At 36.1% G+C, this 24848-nt stretch overlaps 1 pseudogene; it reads left to right on the forward strand.

The window, feature by feature from the left end:
- LOC149576593 (cellulose synthase-like protein H1) overlaps nt 1-24848 on the forward strand; it is a 49106-nt pseudogene that overhangs the window by 18762 nt on the left and 5496 nt on the right.

A 24848-nucleotide genomic window follows, 5' to 3' on the forward strand; every position in this document is an offset into this window, starting at 1 on the left:
AACCCAGGTATGCAACAAAAAAAAGATGTAACCTATAAACTAACTAGTCTCTTATCCATTGGGCATTAACTAATTATTAACATACACATGGATACCCAAAATATACTCATATACTCAGATATCTAATCTATTGGATCAATCTGCATTGTAAATAAATATATATTTTCATAAGAACTCTCATACTTATTGAATATCCTCCTGGTGAAACCTAAAATCTTGTCAATGTAAATAAGTATTTACATGGCTCTTTGTTCCAATAGAAAATCTATCTAGACATACAACCTTAAGGGATTGAAACAGGGTCTAAGCTCCTTGTTCTTAAAAAAAAAATATTGTAGACAACAGAGGAAGGAGATGAGAATCAAAATGAAACTAAGAGAATGAAGCTTTTGTATTAATCTCATTGAAACCAATATATCATCTATATGCCAAAACTCAAAGAATATACAATGAATGACTATATCTTATGGATACTTCGAAATAAATTACATGTTGTTGTTGAAAATAGATAAAGTGTTGAGGAATATGGAATCATAGTTATGGAAGAAATTTTAATTTGGCTAGAACCAACAGAGTAGTCACACAACAATGAAAAATGTCTAGAACCAGAACCAACTATGGTATCACAATAGTTAGAAAATTATCCAACACTGGAACTCTTACAATGAGAAGAGAAGAAAGATTTATAGAGAAGAATAAGGCTTCTAGATTAGTTTTTGATTTTGACATGTGTCCTATTGAAACCCTTCATTTTTGCTACTATAGAAACTTCTTTCTTCATCTACTAATAATCAAAACTGACCTAAGTGTTGCTGAAATATCTTCTTCAAAATTAACAAGGAAACCCCTTTTTGTAGGAATACCAAATATCTAATAAGATGTGTAGAAATTCAATATGATTTGGCTTGTCATGTTTTTCCCTTAGCCGGGAAAATTTTTAAACTGCCTCCTACCGACATAACCTTATCACTTACAACTGCTTACTTAAAACATTCAAATAATCTTTAGATCTATTCAATGCATTTGATCCTATAAAAATCTAATCCAATCCTAATCTTATTCCTTCTAAAAACATTAAATCTACATTTATAGTAAGGATGTCCCAAAAATTTAAAACTGCCTATAGCTTCTTTTGATGAATACCTATGCAAAATCTAACTTCAGAAATGGAAATTTTGGATTATCTTGGCTCTGATAGTATATAATAGTGCACATTTCTAATAAACGTAGCACCCCTAAGGTCAATTTGAAAAATCTAGCCCTGGCCCATGAACTGAGTATTTAAATGGAAAAAATTAAATGAACTATATAGTATAAACTATATAATATCTGAGATTTAATTCAAATCTTTTAACTCATGAATGTGAGCACTTGACTAGGAATATTATATTTATTACATTTTTAACATTTCACTTTATCCCTATTTCACCTCTCCAATCCCCAGGCATCACTTGTCAATTTGTCATTCATCAAAATGCTCGAGTGGGACCCACATCACTTATGCATTATTTGAAATCCATTTGAATTTGTCTTTCGATCTTACAATCCTACAATTTATGATGAAATCATAAAATCTTAACATTGAAATTATCCTCTTATGATCTCCCTTCAAATTGTAGCACTGTAAGCCTTATGTTTCTCATTCCTGACCTTATGACTACTGTCACATTGTAAGTGTATATATTAGGCTTTATGATATTATACTATTAAAATCCTATGACAATTTCAGCATCCTCCATAACATCTTAACACAAATATTTTACTTCCCTAATATGATGATTCCTATGTTTGGCGTATCATCTTATCTCCATGTTATTTGCCTTATGATATTTTGACACTCACATCATATCACTTCAATCTCCATCTTGTGATCTTACAAGAATTGTAGTATCTTATCTCTATTGGTCCTTATATGGTTTTGACATTTGAGTGTCAACAAACTTAATCACTTTCTATATTGAAGCTAAGTACACTATGTATGCTGAGCCAAAGTGTGTGTCGAGTCCAATTTTCAACAGGTGCCAAGTGACTTCAAGTGCCGAGTAGTATATAAGTGCCAAGTGATATATAGGTGCCAAGTCATAGATGACGCCAAGCAAGTTAGAATGCTTCATGTGTTGAGTGAGTCAGAATCATACATGTGCTGAGAAATCCAAGATAGTATGTGATCAACATTAGTAGTCCAATATGTGTCGAGTAATATAGAATCAACATATGAATTTTTGCCCTCACAAACTCAGATGTAAACCATTTTTGGAGCGAGCATAGAAGGATTTCAAAAGATAAAAGGGATAAGGATGAATCTTTTACATTCCTAATGTGATCAACATGCAACCAATCAAAAAATGGAGAAGGCATGCAACCAATGAGGAAAATACAAGGAATGAGCAGGAACTTAAGATTCAATATGGATCATAGATCCCTACCTAACCCTAAGTCTTCACAATCTTTAAAAGGAGGTCAAAAAATCCATTATGTATGAGGATGAGAATGGTGTATGGGGAGATTATAGTAAAATTCAATGTGAAGGAAGTAAGAATTAGAGGAACAGAGCAACAATTATACATCAAGTTGATTAGAATAGTATAAGGGATAAGGGACATGATCAGATATAAGATCTCAGAGGATCAAGATTAGAAAGACCAAATCAAGTACATGAATCCAACAATTAGAGATTGCATACTATCAGTTTCATTGTTTTAATACTTTCTTGCCATTATATTAGAAGTTGAAAATCCTATATTGATAGGTTAGCTTAACAACTAAGTAGGAGAACCTTTGGAGAAGGTGATTAAAAATCTTATTGTATTAGGTGGGTTTAACAACCTATTGTAAATTCTTTAAAAAGGTGACACTTCATGTAAAGTTTTTGTAAATCCTCTATCCAAGTCACTATTGATACAATGTAAAGCCTTTAACAAGGTAGGCCTTTCATAGGGGATGTAGTGCCTCTACCATTTGACTTATGTAAGTCATCCTGATGGATGCAACCTTGTTGATCTTTTTTTGTGATGGAGCATGATTGTAACCATGAGTGCTCTACACCATTGAGGTGTTTGGATTTATGTTTCTGTATCAGTTTCTTTGATTATTCTTTTGACTAATCTATGAGATTATGATATGATTTATGGTTCACTGAGGTTTTTGCCAGTACTTACCAGGATCAATGTGGTATTATGAGGTTGTTTCGTGATTACCCTAAGATGTGTGCAGAGGTTACACTATGTACTATTACCATGCTACACTGGACTAGGTTCCTGTAGCAGTGGATAGTCATGTTTATGACTATGCTTGATTATGTGTTTTAAGTGCCTTTTAATTTTGTTTAAAAAATCATTATTAAATTCTTAAGTAATTAGAAATGGATTGTTGATGTTGGATTATTTGGTTATGTGCTATAGACATTTACCTTGTTATATTTTGATCTGAGAGATATCTCTTACTTATGTGATGTTTTATATTTGAGAGGACCTGAGGGTCAGATGTTATACTTTGATTTTAGTATCATAGATGTTAGACTACTATGCTATTAAGTTGATCATTTTGCATGATGATGCCTTTTTGAGGTGATAGTGTGTTTTATGATGATATATGGTTATCTGGTATTTGGACATACCTCTTATTATGTTATGTAATGGATTTAATGCTATGGTTATTTGCTTCATTCCTACATTGTTATGCTTTATGTGAATGTGAATGATGTAAATAGATTATTTTAATATAATTAAATAAATGGTTGAATTAGGTGATTTAGTGCATTTATTGCTTTGGCTATGTTATTATATTCAATTGCACTTGATCGTGTTGTTTAGTGTGCAGGATTTATATCCTTGGCAATGGCACGTGGAGTTAGTAATTCAGCCATACATATTTTACCAATGTCGTCCCTGTATGGTCGATGTATCTTTATTTTAATTGTTTAATTAATCCTTTTAGTGATTATTAAATCCAAACTCATTTTCATTATGTGATTAGACCAGTAAGCGTGTCTATGCATTTAGAAGTTTGTATTATCGAAAAAGTTGTTAAGAAAATTTATGTGTTTTTGGGTTTTTAGGCTTTTTAATTGATTTATTTTAATTTCTAGCAGCTTTACCATAGATGAATTCCTATTTCTAGGAATAGCCTATTTTCATTTGGATTGATTTAGGGTTTAACTAGGTTGGCTAGTTAATTGCCCTAATTGATTATTCATCTAAAAAGTGAATAAATATCCAAAAAGGAATTTAATTCCTCACTTCTCACTTTTGAATTAGAAAGTTGGAGAGTAAAATCCAAAATCCTCTTCATGAGGATTTACTGTTTTGTTCGTTGTGGGAGCTATAGGCATTGGATCGTCATGAGGTTGAGCTTGTTGGATCTAGCTTAGGGAAACCTTGGATTGTCGCGATTTTCAGTTACTTCTGCAAGCTATTTATTTTATGGTTCATATTCCTATTTTTCCCTTTTGGCTGTGAGGTAGGGATTTCCTATTTTATTGTTTCTGATTTTTTTTTTGGTAGTCATTTTTTTGGAGGCCAAGAACTAGTGTTCCCCTTTGTTTTTGTATGCTAGTTCTACCTAGTTGGGTGGGTACGAACATTTCTCTATTTTTCGAGATGAGGGTTTGGGTTTTTATGCCATTATGTTGGCCACTTTTGCATACGATGTTCGAACTTGATTATTTTTTAATTTTTGGGATTTTTGTGCCCAAAGGCCAAATGGGTTTTAATTTTGAAGTTTTCCAAATATTGGGGTTTTTACCTGATTTTGTTTGCCACCCTATTTTCTCAGGTTTTCTTGGCACAATGTTGGTTGTGGAATTTGATGATTCATTTGGATATTAGTCAGACCACTATTGCACTTTTATGTTGCATTGGGGTGCATGTCACATTCGTACTCTTGAAACTGTGGTTGGTTGAGTGATTTTATACCTAGCTTTATGGTTTCTTTTAGACCTTTGTTTTTGTTTTGTGGACACTAGGATTCATGTAGAATCCATACTCTTGGATTGAGGCTAGTTGAGTGAGTTCATGATGTTTGGTTTTGTTGCATCATTGAAATTCATGTAGAATCCATACTCCTAGATTGAGGCCAGTTGAGTGATTTCATGATGTATGGTTTTATTGGCTTTGGGATTCATGTAGAATCTATCCTTTCCATGTTGCTTTAAGTTGGATGTTATCTTTTGCATTGTGTTCTCATCCTATCCTTGTGTTTTGATCTTTGTCATGTTGGTGCATCACACAAGTACATGTGAGTACATTTGTCGGGTGACTTGTGAGGCCCAATCTTTTGTGGTACTTCCAGAAGTTATGATCATTGGGGTTGGCATGGGAGTATGCATGCCCACAGGCACTTGTCATAGGATAAGCATGGGTAGGGTAGGGTAGCATATGGAGAGGGCTTCTATCTCATAGCTTGGTGATCATTGTGCCCAGAGGATTGGCAAAGGAATTTTTTAACTCAATGATAACTAAATAAAATGTGTGATTGGTAATAAAAACTTAAGATAGAAAAATGTGGGGTGCTAGAGCCTTTCCGTTGAGGGATGTTGAATCTGCACAAGTTCGAGCTTAGGATTTTTGATGCCAAGCAACTCTCCATGATGTCAGCCCCTACTTAGTAGCCTATTGAGTGTCTAACTAGGACCTGTACTCCTTGTATTATCTTAGGTTCTTGGTTATAGCCATCATACTATATAGCATGATTGTTAGCCATGGATGTTGTTTTGTGTGTTTGTGGTTGGATCATTATCTCTATCAGCATGGTGGGTGTGGACCTACGAGTGCCACATGGTTAAAAGGAATAGCTACCTTCACCACTACTAGGGACCAGTGTATAGAGACAATCTCTTATCCTAGTGCGACCATTTCTAGATGTTTTCACTTGGTGCTTGAGGTTTCAGAGTATGCTTTCTTGTGATTTATGCTTTCATTAGAATGCTTGGATATCATGTTTAGCTGATGTTAGTTTATTTGTTGCATTCACATATTATGATGTTTAGCATATGACTAGATGATATGAATTATTGTATTGGATTATCGATTGCTTCTTGGTTAGCATGGTAGATGTCCTTATTATGCTAATCAATAGGTGATAGGTGATGTTATCTACCTTGTAAGATTATCTTATGCTTTACTACTAGCATGTTAGATTTCCTTATGCTTATATTGTAGCATGCTTTAGTAGTGCCATCCCTATTACAATAGTATTGATGATCTAATTAATGGCTTGGGATGTTACGCGTGGGGGATGGCTAGGATCCATGATGTTCTTATGATGCTATTGATGGTTGGGAGGAACTGCGTACTTAGTTTGGTTATTCAGTAATCGTGATGTTATTTCTGTACATTGCAATGTTATTTATGTTTATTGCAATGTTTCTTTCAATACATTCTATGATTTCTATGTTTTAGATGGATAGATGGTTCCTCCTTCTTGATTCCTTGGCATTTTGTTGATTATGCACTCAAGTGTTCACTCCTAGATCTATGTGGATCTGGTACTCCCTAGTGTGGAGGTTCTGACCTCATTTTTTCTTTGTTTTTCCCCTTTTGTGTTTTCTTTAACAATTTTTGTGTTTCTATGGGTGACATTTTATTAGCATGGTGTGACACAAAAATGTATCACATGCCCATTGAAACTTTTTCGTGCGTCCCTTGATTCTATCACACACTTTTTGGAGAAATATCATGCGATGCTAGAAAATATCATACCTCCTTGGAAGATATGTCACACAACACCCTTAAAGTGTCACATGCCTTAAGGAGAAGTATCACCTTATCCCTGAAGGTGTAGCCCTTCTTCTTTAGAAATGTTGCGTGACACTTTTTTATGTTGTATTAAAGTATCGCCTTGTTTTTGTAAAAACCTATTTGGACGGGTAGCGAGCACTTTTTGGTCTAGTCCAAACTTTTTGAGAGTTGATTTGGATACCCTCTTCGGTGTTCTTCAACCCTTTGTTGTTGCATTTTGATTTTAGTTGTGTGTGTTTTAGTAGTCAGTCTCTTGGGGTTTAAAATATATCATTTAAGTATATGTCAACTTATACATACATCAACTTATACTTAAGATATATTTTTATATATGCAACAAATCTTTTGAGATAGGTTTTAGACCTCTCGGAGATAAGACAAAGATTCTAGGAATTTTTAGGGTTTCATAAATCTAGACTTAGCTAATTTTTAGGGTTTCAAGATTTCAGACTTAGCCAAATTTTAGGATTCTACATTCTACCCTAGCTTGGTGTTTTGTTGATGTGTGGTTGTTTCTTCAAGCCCTCATCTTGTGAGTGGTCATTGTTGGCTTTTGTTTGCTTTTGTTAGTTTGGTAGTGGCATTTGAAGATTTGTTGGTTGGCAAGATTGTGGTGAAGTCTTTAGTTGCGATCTTTGTGATTCTTGTATGATGTCTTGTGCATTCATACTAGTTGAAAAAAGAAATCTTGGCTTGCATTGAATCCTTGTTCCAAGGATCTCTGGGTGGGGCATTACAAGGGTGACCATTAAAAGTGGTTAAACATTTATTGCTATAGTAATTTTTGTGGGTATCATCCCCACCCTAGTTTTACCTACTTATTTCTTGAGGGTTTCTAGGTTATCAAATCTGTTGTTGTGTTATTGCATGTATTTACTTTATGTTCATTTATATGTTTACATGCATGTAGTTTACTTTTTAGTTATAATCTTAAAGGATTGAAAAAGGTCAAAAGTGTGGTAATTTTGACTCACCCCCCCACCCCCCTCTCTCAAAAGTACTCTTCCCATTTTCAACATTCCAACAATTGGTATCAAAGTTAAGATTCTCACAAGGTAAAGCCTAATAGCTTAGAGAAAATATCTGAAGATGGAAGTCTTCAAACTTGGGAAGATCATATACAATCAAGTGATTGATGTACACCTAGATCTACCCAAAGTCGAAGAAGTTAGAGAAGAATTGAGAAAACCCTTAAAAAGAAGGAAGGAGATAGATACCACACAAGTGTTTTCCAATGGAGATTCCAAGGAATTTGATGCAGCAATAGCAGAACTAATGAAGAAAAATAGAGCGCAAGCTAAAGAAATCAGATTGCTCAAGCTTGAACAAGAATCACAAGCCATAATTCTTTGTGAAGTGACTAACCAAAAGAAGAGAGCCATTGAAGATAAGGCCATGATAGAAGATGACAAGAGAAATCTCACCAATAGATTAGAGGAGAAGACAATTGAGTTTGAAAGGATCTCAAACATATAGCTAGACACCTTAAGCCAGATGATGAATGCTCATCATGAGCTAAACATGAGGAATATTGATATTTCCACCTTGCAGATGCACAATGAACAATTGAAAAATGAGTTGAAGAGAAAAAAGGAGACAGCAGAGAGTTTCAATAAATCAATTGAAGCCATCAAGTACTTTGAGCAACTACTAAAATCACCAAGGGCTAGTAATGATACTTCAAGACTTGGTTACACCAGCACTGAACAAGTAGAATCATCAAAGACTATAGAATAAGGGAGCAACAAAAGTAAGAACACTAAACCTACTTGTCATTTCTATGGTAAAAAGGGACATACCTCTAATGTGTGTAGGAGAAAGAATAATCATCAACATGATAAGCTACCACTGCAAGCTTTTGTCACAAGTGCAAAAAACAAGGACATCAAGCACATGAATGTAGAGCCAAGACCATGAGGACACCAAGATTTGAAGGTCATCGCTACAACTGAAAAAAATATGGACATTGAGCATTTGAGTGCAGATCAAAGCCTATATGGACATCTAATCAGCCTGCAAGAGGAAGCAATCATGCACATCACTACAACTAGGATTACAATACTAGGTATTGTATATGAGCAATGTTAGTATGCTAATAGAAACCAAATTTAAATAAAGCTTCTACAAACTAAACAAAATTCATAAACTTCAAGATAGACTAAGATGAGCTCTCAATTGAAAATATGAGCCATTAATGGGCTCTCTCAATGAGAAGCTCTCTTGTTGAGTGGCTTTATCTAAATGGATAGGATGTATGCTCAATATGCTTCTAAAGGCTTCAATGGATGATTGTGGATTTTTGGTGTGGATAGATGGCTTTAGTATGGATTTGGCTCTCAAAATAGCATTATAACTTTACTTCATGGATTGTGTTATTTTGCAAAGGGGAAGGATCCAATTTATAGGCAAGAGGCTTGAGGGATTGAGGGCTAAGATGCAAGGATGGGAAAAAGCTCATGGAGGGCTTAGATTGCATGAGAGGAGAGCACATGGATTGTGCTTCCTTACAACCAATCAAGGAGTGACACATGTCACATGGTGAGAGGATGGAGGAAAGGGGAAGGATGAGTCAACAAAGGAGGCTCAAGGGATAAAATCTTCATAAAGACCCTTCATAAGTGCTTTGTAAGAACATTTATGACTTTGTGGACTTTATAAAGTTTTGTGGTTGAAGATATTTGTGAGAGATACCATGAAATTCGAATTTGAGGGTTTAGGGGGGTTTTAAGCTTGCTTAGGGTTGTAAAAATGATTAGAGGAAGGGTTAGAGATGGCTTAGGACTAGGCAAGTGGATGGCAAGTGGATTGCAATTAATGAGGGTGGGTGAAGGAGGAGATATTTGTTAGCTTTGGCTTGGGTTAGTAAGTTTTAACCCATGTTTAGGGAATGTGACAAGGTTAGGAGGGGATTAGGATTAGGTTTTAAGACATCTTCTAGAAGAGTCAAGACTTTGGATGAGGATGAAGACTTTCTAGAAGAGTCTAGAACTTCCTAGGATAAGATTTTAAGAAATAAATAAAGTTTTATTTATTTCAAGGGTTTGGGTTGAGGAGATATTTATTAAAATATTTTTAATAAACATGAGGATTTAATATTTAATCTTGATTAAATATTTTGAGTTGGGATTAGGGGTAGGAAATGATGAGATTAGCCTTTAATCGAAATTAAAGAAGGATTAGAAGATTTTGGAAGAGGTTATTGGTCTTAAAGAAATTGGCCAACTTTTGGGAAAAAAATTAATTAATTATTTATTTTGGGATTTTTGGTCAATTTATTAATTAAATAATTAATAAATAAGGAAATAATGTTTAAATAATATTTAAACATTTTTGGGAGGGATTTCTTAATTAAATATTTTTAATTAAGATAAAGGGATTTAATGGCATAAAAATAAATAAATAAATTAAATAATTAATTAATTAATAAATGATGATGTCATTAGGAATTTTTTAGAAAATAAAAATACTTTATTTTCTAAAACTTTTTTAGGTGTCTACATTTTGCCCCTCTTTGTTGTGATGCCGCAAGTGGCATGACATCAAAGATAAGAAAATAAGATGCCCAAGGCTAGAGCAGAAGAGGAGAGAATGGACTATGAGATGCCCCCTCAAGAAGGCGGTGGGGAGAGAAAGTGAGGCTCAATGACTTCTTCAAAAGTACAAGAATCCGAGATGAGCAAGAAGACTCAAATTTGCTTAAGAGAAGAGGTTTGGTTAGCTCAAACTCTCACTACAGGAGAATGATAAAGGGAGAATCAGAGGCAAGAGAGGAAGCAAGCTTAAGATCTCAGGGATTGCAGAAGATGAAGGAGCAGAGCGCTATAAAAGGAACCCAGGATAAGGAGATGGATGAGGGGATTATAAAGCTGATGCAACAGGATTTCAAAGAGTCGGATTGGTGGAAGATGGGTTTCAGAGATCCCTAGGACTAGGATTGTGGATCTCGAAAGATGAGGCTTGGTGGATTGATTTGGATTGGTGGATCCCTAAGACTAGGATTGTGGATCCCTAAAGCTAAGAGTGATGAGTGATTCAAAGAGATACTGATGCATAAGCTGGGGTAGGAGAGACGGATGCTGGATATGGATGGGGGATAATGGAGATGAAGGAAAACCATTGAAGCTTTTTGAGCGGGGGGGATACTTCAAAGAGAAGTACCACCATGTAGTTGAGCACTAGATTTGCTATAGGACTGTTGGTTAATTGCCAAGGTTACCAAGAACATCAAGGCCTTTTCACAAACTATCCAAAGGACTGACAAACTGACTCAAAATAAACACGCAAGGATTGCCCCAGTATCACACATGAATCCCAGAGGAAGCAGTGTGGAAACGACACTAGGTAACCCACAAGCAAAAAAGAAAACAAGCAAAAGACATGATCAAGACCTTATGCTCTGATTGCCCCATTCACAGTATACCATGATATGGAAGATCGTGGCAACCTTGAGGAGGGAACAAGGAGATTGCTTGGAAAAGCTATTTCAAGACCCAATAGGGAAGAGTCCAAATCAAAAGAAAGCAAAAATCCAAAAGAGAACCGTTTGCCAATGAGATGGGTAGGACAAGGTACTAACAGACCAAGATCAGACATGAGGAAAGCTATATCCTGCAAGGACCTATCAGAGAGCACCTAAGCTAGTGGATTTGGATGAGTGATGCGTCTGGCAAGCTGAACTAAGAAAGATAACACTTTGGTGATAGGAAATCTAGCTAAAGGATGCATTGGAATAGCTAACCAAGATGTGCGATGGGTGCAAGATGCTGATCAAGGATGAACTGACACGAACACTAGATAGATGCGATGGTACTAAGCTAAAGAGGATGTACAAGCTGACAGACCAAGATATTTACAAGTGAGCTAATCAAGATACGGTACAAACTAACGGACCAAGATAGTTACAAGTAGGCAAAAGCTCAGGATGATAGGATAGCAGGATGGTTCGATGTTGTGCAAGATGCGAAAGCTAAGGGTGGGGTGATAGCAAAAGATATGGATTTGGCAGGATGCATCCAATGATGATGTGAGATTTTGTGACCAAGGATAGCTAGAGGAGCAGGATGAGATGGCTGGATAGGATGGTAGATAGCTAGGATTATGATGGATATAAAGAGATGACATTGGGTTTGCATGAGGATAGCCTAGAGCTAGATACCAATGACAAGGGAGGATGGACAAGACAAGATCTCCAAGGAATATAGTTCCCCCAATCAGAAGATAACATGTGGAAGGAGGTCTTATGATGGATGTGATAGGATTGAAGCTAGGATGGAAAAAGCTGAAGGGGCTAGGGAGATGGATGATAGCTGAGATGATTGGCTGAAGCTGCATAAGATTAGTGGATGGTGTGAGATGGAAGCTGGAGGATGGAGGATAGGTGGATAGATTGGAAGATGGAGGTGGATGTCAAGAGATGACCAAAAGCATGAGGGTGATAGGCTAAGCTGGGGATGGAAGGATTACGCATGATGCTTGTTTGCCAAGTTTTCATCATGGTACTTGTCCAAGGTGCTTGAATTGCCAAGTTTTCACCAGTGGATGCTTTATTTTTCTTTTCTTTTTTGACTTTTTGACTTTGGACTTAGCTAGAATGATTTTGGCTTTCTTTAGCTATTTTGGCTTTTTTGGGATTTTTTACTGGCTGTTGGAATGTTCAATTTTGTTGCTAGCTATTGGTATACTGGATGTGTGATTTATGCAATAGATCGGATTAGATGGGATTGATGGTAGGAGATGGAGGGATGAAAATGCTAGAAAGGAGCATGAGATGGGGATGCTTGCAAGAGCAACATTGGCACATGTTGGAACGGGTGTGAAAAGAGCATATTGGGGATAGATGGTAGATGCGGGCGTGATGGAGGATTTGTGGAAGTGTGCTTGGGGATATAGGCACCCAAGATGGAGTTAGGAGATGGGGGACATGAGTCACTAGATGGGGGATTAGCAATGGTGGATGCCATTATGCATTGGGTTTCAACTTTTTTCTTGGGGATCCACATGGTTTTGGATTTTCTTTTCATAGGCTTTTGCATTGTTTTGCATTCTTTGATTGGATTTTGCCTTTTTGGAGTATGTCTTTTAGAATAGACATATGATTTCCTAGGATGTGTATTTTTAGCTTTATGCATTTTGAAGTTGGCATTCACATTGTTGTGGTAAGCTTTGGGAAGATGGTTAGGAGAAGCTTTGTGAGATGGAGAGGATATGAAAGAGCATGTAGGGGGATGATGATGGATAATGTGCCCTAATATGTGCCTTTGTTGATCTTGCATAGAAATGGATGGAATAGGATTTTTATGATGGCTAATAGGAGGATGGAGGATGGTAGATTTTGGGACATAGGGACCCAAAATGGATTTAGCGGATGAAGGGGGGATATGGTAGGTTGTTTTGGGTTGCAAAGGTGGTGGAGGGGGGATGACATAAGATTTCTTGAAGGAGTGATGGGAGGCTAGCATGGTGGGCTTGGAGATAGGCTTGGTTTGGGGGTGTGGTGTACCAACACCTTTAGATGGTGAGCCTTTGGATACATATCCAAGACCATGAAATCCTAGATTTTTTTGTGCAATAATAGGCTCTCTGATTCCTTGCTCTTGTCGTCCTAAACCTTGACCTTGATAATTCCATCGATTGAGCATTTGAACAAGCTGAGGAAACTTTTTGCTTGCAGAAAATGGTAGAAGTGATTTATTAGGTGTATTGCAATGGGGAGATACTGTTCTTAATTCTTCTACTGAGAGAGGGCCACCGTGGATGAATGTAAGTGAACCAAGAGGGTAGATTATAGATGGTGGAATAGCTTGGATAGGTGGTAAGATGGAAGCATGGAGCAGGGGAGATGGAAGGATAGGATCTTGATGTAGCTATTGGGATGACAAGATATCTTGTAGTGGAGGAGATATGGCTTAAGGTTTTGGAGATGGAGGAGATGGTGATTGCACTATGGATGGAAGACATGGTACGATGATATCTTCATTTATGCTTTGGGGGATGTCAACATGCTTTTGGTTAGGATCTTGATAGGATTGGTTTGGAGTGGATGGTGTGATAGGAGATGAAGGGATGGATTCTTCAAATGCAGCAGATGGATAGATGGGGGATTCAGTAGTGGAGATGGGTGAGTAGAAGATGGATGCATAAGGGTCATTACGAGAGATTTGGGAAATGCTTGGAGGCGATGTGGATAGGATTTGGAGGGATTTGACAGGTGGTAGGATTTTGATGCTTGCGGGAAGTAGAAGGATTTTAAGCAATTTGATGGATGGTATGGGGATGATAGCTATGGGAGATGGAGGTGATATTATAGATGGGGAAGCTTCATCACTGACTACTTCACATGGTTGGATTAGATGACATGGCTTATCGATTGTTGGAGGCAACTTTTCTTGTATTTCCTCTAGGAGATTCCTTGGAGACTTGTGTGTCGAAGGTGGAGGTGGATTGACAGGAATAGCTAGTGTGATGGGGGTGGAAGATTGGAAGCTTGGTTGATGCGGTGATGGAGGGGAAGCTGGAATATCAGATTGCATGACTAGATAGTTTGGAATAACTCTTGGATTTTGGGGGATGCTTGGGGGAATGTTTCTAAGGCTTTCAATATACCCATCATAGTCAACAAGATTTTCATCATCATTGGAATAGGAGGTGGCAGGAGCAAGGACAATGCGACCAAACACATCATGATAGGATTGGTACTTCATGCTTTGATGATGATTTTGATGGGTATGGGGTCTTTCATATGGATGAACACGGAAGCTCATGGTTGGATTTGGATTAAGCACAGATTTTGGATTGGCTGATGAAAGATTTCCTAGGGAGAGTCAAAGCTGTATGACAGACCTAAGGAGGATTGGCTGGAGATTTTTGGCTTTCTTGTGGGTGGAAGACTTCAAGGGTATGCTATCAAAAAGTGAGAGTTTTTCTTTCCTATGTGCAAGATTCGTGGAGATTGTGTCAACCTAAGAATAGACTAATGATCCTATGGGCATGACACGAGATTGATCACTTGTGGATCCCAACCTTTAGCTCAAGGTGATGTGGGATAATAGGTGACAAAGCTAGATTACCCTAGACAAAGCTTTGTCAAAAGGATAACCATGGTGAGGCTGGTGGATTGGTCGGATTGATTGGATAACAAATTCTAGCAGAAGTGACAACAACTCTTTAAAGGCTTGGGTGATTTTGGATTCGGTTGCTAGCTAGCTAGGGGGATGATTTGGATGGACTTTGGATTTGGGATTGTTCTAAGGCAAAGAACTAGATAGATTTGGTTGCATCAGGGAGCTTGGATGATTTTCTGATAAGGCAGTGACTACGCTAAGTATGCCTTGAATTGGGAGATTTCTGCTTTTCTAGGATTTCAAGCAAAATTGGCAAACATTCATTCAAAAGCTATGAACAAAATAGCAGACAAAAGTTTTGAACAAGCACGTCAAACAAACCAACATCTTAGGAAGCTTTCTACAAGGATGAAATTTGGTTTAGCTAGGGAGTCCTCGATATACACAAGGTACGTGAGGCCCAAATCTGTAGATGAAACCAAAAAGATGTCATACAACTGAGAGGAGCGGTAACCCACTTCTCCTCTTTCACTTCTCAAGGGTATAAAGTTCCTTGAGGCTTAGCCCGAGTGACAAAATTTTGATCCCAAGAGAGGTGTCTTTGGATTCACCTCCCGATCTTTATACTCCGCCGGAACGCTGGAGTTGAGGTCGTCCCAAGGAGTGATGAAATCCCCAAGCAGGCCTCCTAAAAAGCTAAGACAAGATTTTGGATCCTAATCTTATGCACCCAAGATGGCCTCGAAAGATGACAAGGGGAGAGAAGACTTGGATGATCTTGGGCTAAAAAACATGCTTGTTCTTTTACCAACTGACGCTTAAGTTTTCTGATCTAGACTTTGCAAGCACTCATGTTTAAGATACAATGTTTATTCCAATTTTGAAGCGTCGACAAAAATAAAATTGATCAAAGAATGCAAACAAGAAGAAGAGTTAGGGTCAACAAGAAGGTAAACTCGTGCGCCCAGAGGCCCTCCACGTCAAGTATCGATTGATTTTTCTTTAAGGCATTCAAGATTGAGTGTGAGCTTATTTTAAGCCCAAAACAAAGGTGTGTGAGATTCGATTTCAAGCACGCGCCCGGAGGCCCTCCACGTCAAGATTTGTCCAATTTTTATGCCCAAATGAAGTGTGAGCGAGATTAATGCCCATTCAAGGAATTTTCTAACTTAGAAAAACCACTAAAAACCCAAGTGAGTGGAGTTTGATTTGTGTGGAGCACTTAACACCCTCTTAGGTGGACCCATCCCCATAGATGGCACTGAGATTGCAACCAATGGTTAAATTGATGGGTGATTAAAGAGGGTGAGTCCAATGAAAAACTCACTCAAAGCATTTTTATTTGTTTTTATAACTTAAAAGATTACAAAAATGTAGATTCTTTTTATGCTCCAAAAGATGATTATTTGATCTATGACATTCAAGATTGGATTTGTTTTTTTAATCATGCATTCATAAAAAAAACAAACTTTTATTTTAATCCATGGCACTCAAGAGTGATTTTAGCAACATGCATTCAAAGACAAGTGATTAAACATTCAAGTTTTTTCCTTTGAGCATTCAAGATTGAGATTTTGTGTGTTGTTTTAAGAACTTTGAAGTGCTTTGTTTTAACCTTAGATCATTCAAGATTGTTTTTGGACTCAAAAGTGAAAATGACTCTTTGGACTTTGCTTTTTATTCAAAATTATGTGTTCTAGTTTGCATGTTTTAAGCCCAAAAATGATATTCGTAGATTGTTTTGATGCATAAAAAACCTAAGAAACATTCAAGATTTTGCAACAAGACATTTGTTTGCAACAAATAACAAAGCTTTTTAGGAAAATTTTGGCAACCATTTAGGACTCTTAGTTTTCATGAGATTTTTAAAAGAACTTTAACATATTTGCAAATGAGGTTCATTTTATCCTTGATTGATGCTTTGAGTTTGATTTAGATTTTAGTGTGCACTTAGTGTTGATTTTGAACCTTTTGAAATGGAAACTTGAAGTTCTTTTTAAATTCCCAAAAATGAAGTGTTCCTAACTTTGCATGAATGCATCTAAAACCTTGATGTTGCAAGGATGCAAATGATTAGATTGGTTTAGTTTCACTTGTTAAAATATTTTTTCTTTTTTGCAAATTTTTAATTTTTTAATGTATTTAAGTATGATTTGGGGGTTCATTTTAAGCACTAAAAAGAAGTGTGTATGATTTTTCTTCCTTAAAAAAAAAAAAGGCCAAGATCTCCCACAAGAAGAAGAAGAAGAAGTAGATGGAATAAGAAGAATATAGACAAGAAGAGGAAGAAGAATTCCAAGTGCTTTGTCCACCTATAAGCTTGAAAAATCTGCAAATACTATGAGATAGACTATGAGTTCCTTTGTCTTCTTCATGCTCATGTGGACCTACAAAATCAATTTATACAATCCTACCAATCACAAAAACAAGCAAAATTAGCCAAAATCAGCAAATGACATACAAAACTTGACTAAAAAAGCTAATGAAGATGACCCATGCGGGGTCCCACCGGGCGTGCCAAAATGTATATGAGCAATGTTAGTATGCTAATAGAAACCAAATTTAAATAAAGCTTCTACAAACTAAACAAAATTCATAAACTTCAAGATAGACTAAGATGAGCTCTCAATTGAAAATATGAGCCATTAATGGGCTCTCTCAATGAGAAGCTCTCTTGTTGAGTGGCTTTATCTAAATGGATAGGATGTATGCTCAATATGCTTCCAAAGGCTTCAATGGATGATTGTGGATTTTTGGTGTGGATAGATGGCTTTAGTATGGATTTGGCTCTCAAAATAGCATTATAACTTTACTTCATGGATTGTGTTATTTTGCAAAGGGGAAGGATCCAATTTATAGGCAAGAGGCTTGAGGGATTGAGGGCTAAGATGCAAGGATGGGAAAAAGCTCATGGAGGGCTTAGATTGCATGAGAGGAGAGCACATGGATTGTGCTTTCTTACAACCAATCAAGGAATGACACATGTCACATGGTGAGAGGATGGAGGAAAGGGGAAGGATGAGTCAACAAAGGAGGCTCAAGGGATAAAATCTTCATAAAGACCCTTCATAAGTGCTTTGTAAGAACATTTATGACTTTGTGGGCTTTATAAAGTTTTGTGGTTGAAGATATTTGTGAGAGATACCATGAAATTCAAATTTGAGGGTTTAGGGGGGTTTTAAGCTTGCTTAGGGTTGTAAAATTGATTAGAGGAAGGGTTAGAGATGGCTTAGGACTAGGCAAGTGGATGGCAAGTGGATTGCAATTAATGAGGGTGGGTGAAGGAGGAGATATTTGTTAGCTTTGGCTTGGGTTAGTAAGTTTTAACCCATGTTTAGGGAATGTGACAAGGTTAGGAGGGGATTAGGATTAGGTTTAAAGACATCTTCTAGAAGAGTCTAGACTTTGGATGAGGATGAAGACTTTCTAGAAGAGTCTAGAACTTCCTAGGATAAGATTTTATGAAATAAATAAAGTTTTATTTATTTCAAGGGTTTGGGTTTAGGAGATATTTATTAAAATATTTTTAATAAACATGAGGATTTAATATTTAATCTTGATTAAATATTTTGAGTTGGGATTAGGGGTAGGAAATGATGAGATTAGCCTTTAATCGAAATTAAAGAAGGATTAGAATATTTTGGAAGAGGTTATTGGTCTTAAAGAAATTGGCCAACTTTTGGGAAAAAAATTAATTAATTATTTATTTTGGGATTTTTGGTCAATTTATTAATTAAATAATTAATAAATAAGGAAATAATGTTTAAATAATATTTAAACATTTTTGGGAGGGATTTCTTAATTAAATATTTTTAATCAAGATAAAGGGATTTAATGGCATAAAAATAAATTAATTAATTAAATAATTAATTAATTAATAAATGATGATGTCATTAGGAATCTTTTAGAAAATAAAAATACTTTATTTTCTAAAGGTTTTTTAGGTGTCTACAGGTATAGCTATCACTATTGTTAGGAGTATGGAAATATTCCTAAAAATTTCATAAGGACACATTTTAGAGGGAGTTACAACAAATGACTAAGCCAAACTACATGTTTCAGTTGCTTGAAGACTGGACATATCAGTAGGAACTATCCTACAAAGTCAAAAGCAGCCAAGGGAGAAGTCAACAAAGGAAAAAGGAAGGTTGATGTTGAACAAATAAGAGGGCAAATGAATAAAACTTGGAAAAAGAAAGATGAGTGTAGCACATCAAATGGAGAGATCACTTCACCCAAGAGGTCAAGTGATCACACTTCATCTAACTGAGAAAAATAAAAGTGTATGTGACTGATATATAAAGTAATATAATACATCAATTCCAAGAATAAAAGAGTACTGCAAGGAAAAAATTTGGATACGCAAAGATGCTAGGTCAAAATCTAAAGTTTTTACAAATATTGTCAAACTATCCTTAGATTCTAAGTAAAGCTCCAATGGATGCCAAGTTCCTAATAGCAATCGAGCTGATAGTTGAAGCTGAGTGAAGTAGAAGCCTAGTGGAGGTTGAGTAAATAAAATACAATGGGAGCCAAGTCATATTGAATCCTTCAAGTGTCGAGTTTACAGCTATATGCATGAAGCATTTAATGCTAGGTCTTTGATAGGTATAAGGTTGAATTTCTTTCATTTTCATGCCATTAAAATGATGAGAAAATATGAGAAGAGTGAAGAAGTGATCAAGAAGCAACCTAGCAGCCATTTACATGGATTCTAACAACAATTCAACACAAACTCATCAATTTAAAGGTAGTTATCAAGTGTCGAGCTACATAAAGTTAAAGTTTTAATATATTTAAACCCTAGTTCAGTAAAATGGCCTCTAGTTCAAGAAACCCTAAAGCAAAGGAAGGTCATGAGATTCAATTAGTTAGCAATGAAGTAAAACAACCCAAATTTGGGCCAATCCTTGAAGTTGCTTATAAAAATGACCCAGCGGGTGCATTATCCATCATTCTGCCTAAAGTAGTCATGGTGCAAGATGTGAGAAAATGTTACAACTACAAAATTGGTGCCATAGGTGATTTTGAAATATTCTAGGCTTATGAAAAATTATGTGAGAACAAGATTTTGAAAAAGGGTTTGATCAGTGCCCTAGTCTACCCTATAGGATTCAAAACTGAATGGATAGAAATTGTTTTGAGTAGAATTCATGATGGATGCCTATGACTAGAGATAGGATCTATAAAGATTATCAAGAGAATAGTTCACAGGGTTACAAGATTCCCAACTCTAGATCAACCAAAGACCTTGAGAAGCAATAGAAAGGAGGTCATTGAGAAAAATATAGGAGCCAAACAGAACAATAGGGGAATGACCATTGGTACTATAACCGATCCTCGTCTAAATTTGTCTATGAGAATAATATCTCACAAATTTTATCAATCCAGTAGATTAAACAGTGTGCCTTGTTTATCAATTGATGTAGCCTACAAACTGGTGAAGAATGATCACACATATGATCTGTCAGAGCTCTTGTTGCAGAAAATTAATGAAAACTTAGGAGCAATAAGGAGATCAAAGGGTGCACAATGCAAATTTGGCCCAGTTATTATGAGTATATTCTTTTATGTGATGGAAGAATTCCCTTCTATAGGAAAGGTAAATTGGAACCCCAACAAAATTGCTATTACACAAATCAATGAGTTCATTGATCAAATTGGAGATAACTTTTAAGCACAAATGATAAGTTATTTTGAGGACTTTAAGAAGTCTATGAAGTAGAGAATGAGAATACCAGTCTCATTAGTAGAGAAACATGTCAATGACATATGCTTCTTGGTTGACATTGATTACACCTATATTTAGGCAGCCATACCAAGTGTAAGATGGCTAAGGCCATTAGGATATGAGCTTTACATAGATGAAGCCTTAGCATCAATCACAACATTGCTTCCAAAAGAAATAGATAAGGTAGCTCCTCACTTTGGAACATATGATGTTGTAAAGTCCAAAGTTGAGACTGAATTGAAAACAAATTTTGTTATAAAAATGAAAGAAAAAATGGTAAAGAGGATAAAGAAGCAATTTGGAGCAAGCATTGAAGGAGAAGCAGGTGAAGAAGAAGAAGAACAAGAAAAAGAAGATAGTGAGGAAGAAGAAGAGCAAGGGCAAGGCCTAGTATAAATGACACAATGCTTAGGAGAAGACAAGGAGGAAGGTGCTGAGGGAAAAGAAGCCGAGGAAACACCTACACCTACCAAGAAAAAGAAGGGAATGGGAAAAACACAACCTATAGCTTAGCCCATGCCTAAAAAGGTCACTAAGCTAGCTCCAGCAATAAGGGCCACTACAAGAGCAACCACTCAAAAGGCTAAAGAGGCATCAAAAGAGAAGAAGAGAACTACTAAATAGCTTGCTGAAGAGCCAAAGAAGAGAAGAAGGTATGTGGCATAGCCAGACATAGATGATGAAGAGAGAACTAAATCAGAGGACATCAACCAATTTAAAGTGGTAAGTTACCCTCCAAAATCTGCAATTGATAAACATTGAAATAAGATTCAAAATGTAGATTTGAATTATTTAAAGTCTCTTAATTTTAATAAGCTCAGTAGGGGAGAGTAGAATAAAGTAGAGTAATTTGTGTATGCCATGATGGTAGAATTTAAAAACACACCTCTAGAACTTTACAATACTATGCCCAAGGAACTATATAAAATAATTAAGAATAAATGGAATTATTGTCTAAAGATGGAGAGGGAGATTAGAGAATCTACCCTAGCTCAAGTAAAGCCTGATATGATAAAGGATCAAATAACAAAGGCAAACAAGAAACATAGTGGCAAGTTTGCACCCAAGTACAGAGCCTTTTGCATTCTTCAAAACAAGATTGAGGATGTTGTAAATAAATCCACACAATTGTGGAAAACAATATGTAAGATAACTAATGACAAGGTGGAGGAAGAAAATAAGGTAGAAACCAGTGCCAAAGAGAAGGTAGAGGAAAAGAAAGTAGAAGAGCATAAAGGAGAGGTAGAAGCAAAGGAAACAAAGAAAAAGGAAGAAGAAAAGAAGGAGGAGGAAAATAAAAGTGAGGAAGAAAAAGGAGAGGAAGAGAATAAGGATAAATAAGAGGAGGAATCAGCTAGAAAAGAAGACATGGAAATAGCTGAACAACAAGAGTAGCAAGATGAACAGAGTGTGCAAGACACACAAATGCCACCTCCTAGTCCACCTCATACAACCATCAGACCTACAGAAATAGTAATCATTAAGGATGCTCCTGACAACTCTGCTTAGAACATCAATCCCCTTACTATAGAGGATCTCTCCAAGATCCTTCACCAATCTACTTTATAGGCACAGTTATGCACAAGCCCTGTATTGGTGAGCATTGATGAACTACAAAAGGCAGTAGCAGCACCACAAAAAAGTAAAGGTGAAAACAAATGAACCACCTTTCACCTATAAAGCTACTAGCACTAATATTTGATGCTTCCACCACCACCTCCACCAAGTACAAAAAGTGATACTATTCAGATGTCAAGTGCAGAGGAAAGGAAGTCAAAAGAAAGAGAGGATACCTAAAAAGAAAAGGAGTAGGCCACCATTTAAACATCAATAGAACTACCAAAGACTGGCACTCCTACAAAGACCATTCAAAAGCCAAGCACTAAAGCCATTCCTTTGCAATTATCAACTCTAGTCTTGAGTTCAATTAGAGTGTCAAGGGTACTTCATTATGGAGAACCTAAACTAGATGAGGATATTGTAATTCTTTCCTATGATTCCAAGACCATTACAATGGCACAAATGAATGAAATGAAAAATGCATTAGATAGAAGGATGAGGTAGGAAATACTTAGGAAATAATTCAAACATAAGTAGGCACTTCATGACATTAAGGACATCTTTATGGATTCCTTCAGCTTGCAATCACCAGATGAAGCAAAGCCAATAATAGAGCAACTATCAAATATAGTTGACCAGGTGACCAATGAAGACCAAGAAACTAATGTCAAACTCATGGAATGGTCAGAAAGAAAATTTCAAGGGAAAGTGAATGAAAATATATTAAGTGGCATAGCACTTGAATAGGTAGAGTTGGCTAAGAAAATAGATAAAGTCAAAGTTGTCCTTGAAAACATTTTTTCATTATACAAGAAGTTGTGTGTTTTTTCAAATTTCACACAAGAAACAAGTCAAAGAATATTGAGCTTTGAAAGAAACTTGAAAATATCTAGCATGCAATTACCTAGAAATCTAGCTCAAAGTGAGAAGCATTTTACACAATCACTTCACACTCAAAGGGAGTTAGTTGTACTTAAAGAAGAGGAAGCCAATTTTAAGGAAAAATTGATGCAAATTCAGTCTTCTATAACCCCTCATTTAGAAGTCCTCCATAAGGATAAAGTGTATGCTAAATTAGTTTTAAAGAAATATCCAAATCTTTCTACACTTGATGGACTTGAACACCTTGCTGTAGAGACTACCATCCAGCACAAGTCACTTGACATTACTTTGGAGAATTGGGATGCAACTCTGAAAACAATGATGGAGGTAAATATTAATTTTTTTGCTAAGTATGATATTACTCCTTAGAACCCTTTGACATAAATGTCAAAAGGGGGGAGAAAAGATAATAAGAAAAGGGGGAGATATTTTAAAATAACTAAGGGACATAATACCCATAAATTTTGATAGCCAAGAGAGGGAGATACACAAATTTTGGCAATTATATTGACAAAACAACACACATGTATAGAATGTAGGGATAGTGCAAAAGACAAAGAGTATCAAGCATATTAGCACAGAAGTTTGGTTTCAAGAATGTCAAGGCACAATAAGCTCAGGGAGAGTTACAAGGTATTTTGAACAAATTTTGAAATTTTGAGGATTAGGTAGTCATAAGGAAATATTAGTAACGTTTAGTTTAGTTTTTTTGACACTTATGTCAAAGGGGGAGATTGTTGGTCCTTAAATGGTTTTGGTATTTGAGTGCTGAGTGATATATAGTGTTGAGTCACAGTTGATGCTGAGAAAGTTAGAATGCTTCATGTTTCAAGTGAGTGAGAATCACACATGTGCTGAGTGAGATAGAGTGTAATAGGTGTTGAGCAATCCAGGATAGTATGTGTTGAGCATCAGTAGTTCAGTATGTGTTGAGTAACACAAAATTGGCATATGAGTTTGTGCCCTCACAAACTCAGATGTAAACTATTTTTGGAGCCGACATAGAAGGATTTAACAGGAGAAAAAGGATAAGGATGAATCTTTTACATTCCATATTTGATCAGCATGCAGCTAATCAAAAAATGGAGAAGGCATGCAACCAATGAGGAAAATACAAGGAATGAGTGGGAACTTAAGATTCAATATGGATTGTAGATCCATACCTAACCCTAAGTCTTCATAATCTTTAAAAGGAGGTCAAAAACTTCATTAGGTATGAGGATGAGAACAGTGTATGGGGAGATTATAGAAAAAGTCAATGTGAAGGAAGTAAGATTTAGAGGAAAAAATTAGTAATTATACATCTAGTTGATCATAACATTATAAGGGAAAAGGGACATGATCAGATATTAAATCTTAGAGGATCAAGATCAAAAAGAGCAGATCAAGTACCTCAAACTAGCAATTAGAGATTGCATAGTATCAGGTTCATTGTTCTAATACTTTCTTTCCATTGTATTAGAAGTTGGAAATCCTATATTGATAGGTTAGATTAACAACTAGGTAGGAGAACCTTTGGAGAAGGTGATTAAAAATCCTATTGTATTAGGTGGGTTTAATAGCCTATTGTAAATCCTTTAATAGGGTTACCTTCTTATTTCTAGAGGGTTTCTAGGTTACCAAATATATTGTTATTTGTCATTGCATGTGTTTACTTTATGTTCATTTATATGTTTACATGCATGCAGTTTACTTTTTAGTTATAAGCTTAAAATATTAAAAATGGTCAAAAGTGTGGTCCTTCTGATTCACCCACCCCTTAGAAGTACTCTTCCCATTTTGAACATTCCAACAATCTCCTCATCTTGCTCCTTTTGATCCTACAAAGACCTCAAAAATTTATCCACATCATCACCTATCTCATCGGGAGTGTCTAAA

The sequence above is a fragment of the Cupressus sempervirens genome, chromosome 1 (genome assembly GCF_028749045.1).
Source record: "Cupressus sempervirens isolate cs-2001-9-10 chromosome 1, ASM2874904v1, whole genome shotgun sequence".
NCBI lineage: Eukaryota > Viridiplantae > Streptophyta > Pinopsida > Cupressales > Cupressaceae > Cupressus > Cupressus sempervirens.